This window comes from Polistes fuscatus, unplaced genomic scaffold (assembly GCF_010416935.1).
Source record: "Polistes fuscatus isolate 324 unplaced genomic scaffold, CU_Pfus_HIC Scaffold8, whole genome shotgun sequence".
Taxonomy (NCBI): Eukaryota; Metazoa; Arthropoda; class Insecta; order Hymenoptera; family Vespidae; genus Polistes; species Polistes fuscatus.
The window spans coordinates 3244350-3253090 of record NW_025113162.1 but is presented as its reverse complement, the minus strand read 5'-3'; the positions used below and the strand labels follow the sequence as shown (position 1 = coordinate 3253090).

At 38.1% G+C, this 8741-nt stretch overlaps 3 long non-coding RNA genes across 3 annotated transcripts; all 3 read left to right on the top strand.

The window, feature by feature from the left end:
* The first annotated feature begins 326 nt into the window (after positions 1–326).
* On the top strand, positions 327–1407 carry LOC122524719. The gene is made up of 2 exons (XR_006305609.1): positions 327–426; positions 1088–1407. It is a non-coding gene; the product is annotated as an uncharacterized LOC122524719 (long non-coding RNA).
* A 34-nt stretch (positions 1408–1441) lies between these two features.
* On the top strand, positions 1442–5374 carry LOC122524718. Its single transcript, XR_006305608.1, has 2 exons — positions 1442–2365; positions 2519–5374. It is a non-coding gene; the product is annotated as an uncharacterized LOC122524718 (long non-coding RNA).
* A 2043-nt stretch (positions 5375–7417) lies between these two features.
* LOC122524861 lies at positions 7418–8085 on the top strand. The gene is made up of 2 exons (XR_006305652.1): positions 7418–7635; positions 7731–8085. It is a non-coding gene; the product is annotated as an uncharacterized LOC122524861 (long non-coding RNA).
* Positions 8086–8741: the final 656 nt, after the last annotated feature.

Here is an 8741-nt window from a genome sequence, read left to right as displayed (position 1 = left end):
CCTTAAAATAACACCGAAGGACGACGCAACGACACGCAGCGCCAGGCCGATATAGACAGGGGTGACGTTGGGCGTCGTTCCGTCGTAGGCGGCCGCTCGTACCCCTATTGGCCCGCACCCAGAGACGCCATTGTTCTCGTCCTTTCGCGCCTCTCGACGAACCCGCGAGAGACGCACGCCGACGCCCGGCGTCGCGACGCCACTCTCGCACGCAACGCCGTCGTCGCGCGGCCCTCGTTCGACTGTCGCTCTTCTTCCGTTTCTTATTCTTTTCTTTCCATCTCTCTTTTTCTTTTCTTCTCTTCCTCTCTATTCGTCCGTCCGTCCGTCCGTCCGTTCGTTCGCCATCCATCTATCCATCCATCCATCTATCCATCCATCCAGCCATCCATCCATCCATCTATCCACCCTTAAATCGTGCATAAGGTAAGTCGAATTTGTTCGTATCCTTTTACCACCATAATCCGCGTCCCGCGTCCGTTATTCTCCGATTATCGTATCGAACATCGTCGCTGCCGCCGACGGCTCGGACCGTTTTCTTATCTTTTAAAACTCTCTTTTCCGACTCTCTCTTATTCCCATCTCATATCTGCGATTTCGTGCCGGTTTATTAAAGACAGTGCTGAATCGTGGCTCCGAGCGATATCGACTCCGGTGGATGCTGTGAGATGATGAGGGCTATTCGAAATAGAAGATGGTGCTTTATGTTTTTAGTGTCTCAAGACATCGTTAAGATTAGACGGTTCGCTAGTGATATCTTTATTCGGGACTACTTTTCTTGTTCTAGGAATGAAACTACAATAATGGTAGAGATTACATATTTTCCATGTGCAGTAATATCTATAGTATTTTTGCTCCTTGAGTTTCCGTAGAAGTCGTATGAATTACACGATTGTCCGGTCTCATAATCTCAGTAAACATCTGCTTACTCGTTTTTATTTAACCAGTTTTTCTAGACAGTCTTCTTACTTACTATTGTAAATTATTGTGGATCGATCGCGCAGCAAAAACTTTGGAAAAGACATTTATGTCAACGTAAGAAGAAATATTTATAGTAAAATAACGTAGGTATTCGTGTTGCTTCTAGTTTAACCAGGAAGTAGATCCTTTGTACTTTGACGTACGCGGTTTCCATCGACGTATAAGTAAGATCAAAGCGAAACTTACGGAATGATGTACCTATCGTATCATCCCACAATCTTTATGAGCTAAAAAGAAACATCGGTGTTATTTCGTTCAACATATTTAAATAATTCAGTTCGGTGAAAATTTTCCACCAATACGAATTTCAATTACAATTGTATTAAATTAATTATTAAAACGATGAAAAAAATTGTTGCTTTTGGTAAATGTTCAATACGAACAAGAAGATATGCTCTCATTAAAAAAAATTAAATTTCATTAATCGAATCTTTCTAATTTTTTTCCACTCATTTATCATTATAATCTAATCATCTTAATCATTAATTTATATCTACTAAAAGCTTATGCTTCTTTTTTTTGTGTGCATAAGAAACTATATATCCAATTCAAAATGGTGGAATTCAGAGAGTGGGTCGCGTCGAACGTCGGACGTTACGTCCTATCAAATACAGGTTTTTGGATTAGGCCAAGTCCTGTTTCGTCATTGGACTAGTATCTCGATTTTTTTCTTTTATAGTGACATGTCTACTAACCATCCCTCCTAAATTCGGTCCCCAAATTCTTCTATTGAATTGTAAATCAAAGACCGACGGTTGTACAATCGGACATCGTTTTATTTCGCGATTTTACTTTATATAACGCTTCAAGGATTATAATAAATTATTTCGATATTGAATAATCCTTTGGATCTTTCATTACACATTGGTTACTCATTTATATAAAATACTTATAGTGTTGTGTGTCTAATTTAAGCTCCAATCTTTAGCAATCGATTTAAAAGGAAAGTACACTTTTCAATATGTTTCTCTACTCTCGCGTACGTGACTAACCCTTGCGTATTGTACCACCTCTTTAATTGCTAGCGACGAAAGAGGATTCAAAGAATAAAAGAAAGAGAGAAAGAGAGAGAGAGAGAGAGAGTGAGAGAAGAGAACGAAGCAGCCTGGAGGCATCCTCGCTCAAAATAAATACTACAAGGCCAACGTCCCTTTGCCCGCTTCGATGGAACAGGTGGCTCCAATTAAACTCCAATTACCTGTGTATCTAGTTCTTATTTGTCCTAGTAGCAATCGGGATACAGCTTTCGAATATTCCTATGGGAGAGCTTGAGTCTCTGTACAATCGGGCCGCCTATTTAAAGAACCGCCATTAGATGAGACAAAAATATCATTCAGAATGGACAAAAAGTCGATATGAATATAACGAATTATAGTGTTCCATGGTATGTTCATTCCTTTTCCTTTGTCCGTCCATTCCACGTACCTAAAGGGAACGAATTGAAATTACATCGTTATATTATTATTTTGTTTATATAATAATACACTACTTTCTTCTTCTTCTTCTTTAATAATCAATTGAAAATTCTTTTTTTTAGTCAACACGAATACAAATTAAGTTGAAAAAGGTGGTAACGAATGCGAGTGGACTCTTTAACGAGAAAATGTTACGTATAGTGAGACCATTTCATTGTTTACATTTAGACTGAATATTCACACGAAAGAGCGGGGACCTCGTGGCAGGACATCGAAGCTTACCATCAAGGGCAAACGATCTCACTACCAACACTAAATACTATAGAGTCGCTCGAGCGTGCAATAAACCATTCATCCGTGTCTAATCGATTCCGAAACACGTAAATCCATGGTCTGGGACCGTCGTCGACTATATCCTATGCATTTTTCAAATATTCGAACGTGTAGGTATTAAAATACTTCATACATAATCCTTGATTCGTACGTATGACGAAAAGATTCGAACGATTCTGTTACGATAGAAATCATTTGGACGAATTGTAAAATTATTTATTTTTATCTTATGTTAATATTCTGTCGATAAACGTTAACTGATTTTTTGAAAGAAAAAGTAAATTGAGAAAAGAAAGAGAATATTTGAAAAGATTTGAAAAGATTTGAAAAAAGGAAAAACCGAAAGCGTGACAGTTGATTGTGAAATAGGCTAATTGAATATCTAAAACGAAAGGAAAGAAAATAAATCGAAATCAATATAATATGATAATAAGTGAGTAATACGGGGATAAATATATCTACTTAGCTAATTACATCCGGACATTTGAGCGATACTTCTCATTTATGTCAACCCCGATCCTCCCTTCAGCACGAGTAGCCTACTTTAGAAAAGGAGGTTCATTATATTGGATGAAGTGAACCGCGTCGATCTAAAAACCACCGACGTGATCGCTGGATGGTGGTTTACTTTTAACTTTTCTGTCTCCCTGCGAACATTTTAATAACATATCTACGATAAAAAAGATAATTACGTTTATTAAAAAGTAATAGAGTTATCTAAGTCGTATAATAAATTCAATGAAAGTAAACACGTAAGAACCCAAATAAATACGTCGTATCGTTCTAAACGTTAAAATTAAATAGGCAGGATATTTTCTCGAATAGAAATAAAAACGTAAGATTATATTTAATCGTTGTGTTAAAAAAGAAAAAAAAACGAAAATATAGACGGTAGCCGAATTCTTTTGATAAAATTGAAACGTTTAAAAGTTTTTTGACACCATCTTGCGCGTGTGCGATATCTTTGCTTATTAATAATCGTGAGTAGTGCTATATAGATATAGGTGATACGTAACAGCAATCATATCTTTGTCAGAAGTCTATAGCTGACTCTTTCGTCACGCCTCTCATGTATCCTTCGGCTTATCCACCATGTACAATTGGATTTATCAAGTTAGAGCTGAAACGTAGCGAACCCGATGTATTTCCTGTTCGACTCTGGCGTACAACACGAGCGAGTGTCGGATGAGCCTACCAAATACGACGAAACGACGTATAGTACCAATGTAACGATGGATCTCGTCGAACGAATCATCTCAAATTGAACGGCCTATACATATTTGTTTTTTTTTTCGATTTATATTGTCAATGGATATCTTAATTGATTATTCTAAACATTTTTTATTCGATACTTAATACTTACATCGTTTTAAATCTGTATAAAATGGATTGAGATAAAATGGTAAATGGCTAAAACATATCCACGATAAAAAAACTTCAAAATATACATTTGGAAATGTATATTTAAAAAAACAAATAAAAAGAAAGGAAAAATATAATGCGCTTTGAAAAAGAGACAGTCCTTCAAAAACGCATATACCCATCGTTGTTACCCGGAAAAGGCCGATTAATTCGCAAAAGCACGCGCAACGTATTTTCTGCGATAACGTTTAACAGTTTATCGAATAAAGTGATACGGATATATATCGGTCGACCAATCGAGATGGGTTTCATATTCACCGCCAATATTTGAACGTTTAATGCGCGTGTAACACGTCCAAAACCCGCATTTATTGTTGGCAAGCATTTTCGTTCAAAGCATTTACAATTCCACTTTATTGCCTTTCGGCTTATCCGGGATTGTGCAAGTGCATTTACGAGTCGCGTTTCATTCTGATAATTGCCATTAAGTTAACGAACTGCAATATGGATATTCGAACGCGATCGTGGAATATTCCGATTAACGTACGTAAATAAGATTACCTAGCACCGAACAACAGATTATTATACATTTCGTAAATGTTACACGTATTATTTGAAAATAAGACAATAAAGGAGCTATTGAATCATAGGAGCGAATATTTCGTTTCAATTATGATTCATGATTTTATGTTAAAAACGTTAAATCAGTTCAAAGCGGATGACATTTTCGAATAGAATCGATAGAATATTAAATATACCAATAAATAACTTATTCATTTAGTAATTGTTTGAAGTACCTATATCAAGAAAACTTAAATCCCATTCCTAGAAACAAATTAATTTTGTATTTGTATAAAAAGCAGAATCTTATTAAAAAGAAGAAGAGAAGAAAACCGAGGCCACTGATTTCGTGAAATCGCGTATATGCTGAAAAAGCTTTTCGTTTGAAGAAAATATCCGGTTACAGGAGACGCGTTCTTGAGTCGTCCTCGATCGAAGAGTAAGTAGAGAACTCGAAGTCGAAGTAGAAAGAGGTGAAAGGGAAAAAGAGAGATCAAGTAAACGGGGGTATAGTGCGTGGACCCTTCGAATACGCGGAAGTCGGCGAACGGCGCTTCGAAACGCCAAGCGGCATTAGGCGAATTTTATTATTCTCCGATTTCAAGGTTCGCTGCGCTGCAATGAAGGAGGATAGAAACGGCAAGTGCATTTTGCGGCAAACGAGCCACGCCGACATCTCGGTGTAATCAGACACTGGCGACGTGCTGCTGAAGCTGTAGAAAGAGAGAAAGAGAAGAGAAATGGGGAGGGGTAGAGAAAGAAGGAGAAAGAGGGAAAGAGATAAATGTAATTGAAAACATCCGAGACGAGAGATCCGCCACGCTTCTGATCCCAGCCGCTCTCTCTTTCTCTCTTCTCATCTCTCTTCTACATTTTCCATCTCTTTCATTCTCTTTCTCTTTCTCTTTCTCTTCTCTTCTCTTTATTTCTCTTTCTCTTCTTTTTTATTTTCTTTTTTTATTTCTTTTTTACTTTCTGTTCGGCTCTTTCTTTCACTGCATTTAAACGCGCGCTCCCGCTTCTATCTCGCGATTAAAAATCGCTCTTCCGCCGACGTCCTACCCAACATCATACCTACTACATACGAATATATAATATATATATATAGACGTATGCGTATTTCTCTTTCACTCTCTTTCCCTATATTTCTCTTATTTCTTTCCCGTCAGTCGTCAAGTAACATGTCACTCTGTATTCCAAATGTTCTTGCTTTTTGCTATTTTTTACAATTCTCTTTTATGCCTTCTATCCGACTAAGTATACTCTCGTATCATTGATTCTTTTTTACTAACCTCGCATAGGTTGTTTCTATGATCGATCGAAAAAAGTATGCAGGATTACGACCGTTATATGTAGGTATGTACCATTTGAAAAGACACTAGATACGATTCCTACGTAAACAAGAATTACGGGATTTAAATAAAAACAATTCTAGATAAAGAAATCCTTTTATATAGTTTGCGGGTCTTCAATAGTTGATACGCGTTATCGTCGTGTTATTTTCTTTCAAGTTCTTCTCGAAAATAAAAACTACCAATGTTAGATGGAAAACTCAAAAACACCATAGACATCAATCCCATGGTTCTTTTGAAAGAAAGAGACACGATTTCTTCTCGAAAAAGGGCATGTGGAAACGCATGGATAAGCAAAGAGCGCGATAATACGTTTTCAAGTAGCCTTCCTGGTTGACGTAAAGAAGGTGTAAATACTAGGAACACATAGGAGACAGGGCGGGGGTTTAGGGGATAGGGGGAAATTTTCCGCGTTGGATCGGCGCACATCGGCCAAAGGAAGCCGCCTCCACATCCTTCTTTTCTCTCTTGCCAATAATTTCAATGGAAACTTTTTCTCACAAAATTCTCTCTCTCTCTCTCTCTTTCTCTCTATCCATCTATCTCTCTTTCTACCCACACTCCTTGCTTGCTTTCTTTCTTTCTTTCTTTCTTTCTTTCATTCTTTCTTCCTTTTTCTTCGCTTCCATTTTCTCGGTACGTCTCCGTTCGTGTTCGAGAACGTATTTGTGTCTCGGTGCATGTGAAACGATAGAGCAAAAAAGGGGATCTCGAAATACGCTGACAGACTGAGAAAAAGAGATAGAGAAAAAGAAAGATAGAGAGAGAGAGAGAGAGAGAGAGAGATCCGCCTCTGATGAATACCGCAACCAGTGGCCACCGTGTTTTCCCTCCATTGGTCCATCCTAGCAACCTCTCCTCCCCTCGAAATCATCCCCCTGTGCTGCATCCTTCTGTTCGACTTTCCAACCCCTCTGTAAACCGCGAAACAAATTCTCTTTCTCTCTCTCTCTCTCTTCCTTTCTTTTCATATCCTACGTGTATAAAATAAGAAGTATTTATATGTACGTATGTAGTAATTTTTTGTTCATAAATTTTTAAATACGTTTCTATTCGCGAGTATTTCGTTAAATGAAAAGAAGAACAAGAAGAAGAAGAAGTAGAAGAAAAAAGAAAACCCACCTAAAGCGGAATAATTTCTATTCTTTCTATATTCTGCGTATATTTCTGCTTAAGAATGGACGATGTAGTAAAAACTAGGTCTTATCGATGTTTCAACTAATGGATAAAGATTCTATTAAACTTCAAACTTCGTCCGCATTTCTAACGCTTTTAAAAAAACCTAATGCGAGCGATGTGTTCACCGATCTCAGCAACCAACGAGGCGGCGGCATTGTACAAAAAGGTATCTTAGATGAGAAAGAAAAAAAGATGAGGAAGAAAATGAGAAAGAAAGGAAGAAAAAAGAAAAGGAAAAAGGAAAGAAAGAAGACTAAAAGCCGAGAGAGAGAGAGAGAGAGAGAGAAGAAGGGAAGAAAAAAAGAGCGACCGATAAACAAACTCCAGAGGATCGCGGCACTTTAATCTCCCTTTCGGAGGCATCAGCCGCCCTTTGCGGCACGGAATGAAAAAGGGGCCGTGTGGTGGTGGGGGTGTCCTCTCCCCACCAGGACTCATTATAGCAACATGCGGTAAGTATGCTCGTGCTTAAGTCTCGCGGTACCCTTCGGAACGCAGGGGTGCCTGTTGGAGGGTAAGCATTGGTTATATATGTATACATACGCAGCCTCTATAAAAAGTAGTTGGAAAAAAAAGAAGAGAGAGAGAGAGAGAGAATGAGATAGAAAGGAGAAAGAGAGTGGAACGCGGAACAGCAACGTTGAAAGCAAGCGGACAGTGATGGAACAAGGACGGTCGGAAGGAGCATCCCTTATTTCGTGGCTGCTTGTTGCACGGCTCGACGCATTCGAATGGTCTCACTCCTCTTTTCTGATCCGGGCGGTTCCAGGTGGTTGCTGACCCCTCCTCTCAAAAATTAGCTGTACCCCCTGATCTAGCGGCTCTTACACAGCTGCGACCAGGTCGATTCGATGCATCAATGCGTCTAAATATATGTATGTACTTAGGTATATACCTATCTACTCTCTATCTTCTCTCTATTTTCCTTTTTTTTCTTCCTTTTTTTCCTTTCCACACGACATTGTCTTCCTTCATCGAAGTCGCAAACGTCTAGACTCTACAGGAGACAAAGGATAGTCGTGGCAGTACTTTTTTTTCTCTCCCTACTACTACATCGTGGCTTCTAACGTAATAAAAAGCTTTGCACGATGCTCTATACCTTTAGGATCTCCTTTTATTCTTCTTCGGCTAAATACCTACGTGGAAAAAGTTTATAAATTTCTTTCTATTGAGAGATTGATTATTTTTAATGAAAATAATATATTCTTATGATAGGGACGAAACGTTGATAGAGAAAAGTTACTTATAAAGTATAAAATTAAATTTCAATTCTTTAAGTTGGTTTATTTTCTTGCCATACATTTAATATTCGACTAATACCTACAAATCTTTTATCTTTATGCATATTTTAAATCTACATAAATTTAATGTCAGATATTTCTACGATATACGTATAATACATGGGTAAATGAAAATAGAGGATAAAACGAAAAGTCTGCTTTCTCTCTCTCTCTTCTTGTACGCGCGGGCGCTTATGTAATGGTAAAGGAACGGTAAAGGTGAGAGAAGATAATCTCCGAAGGATGGAACGATGGCGATAGTGCAAGTAGCGACGGTA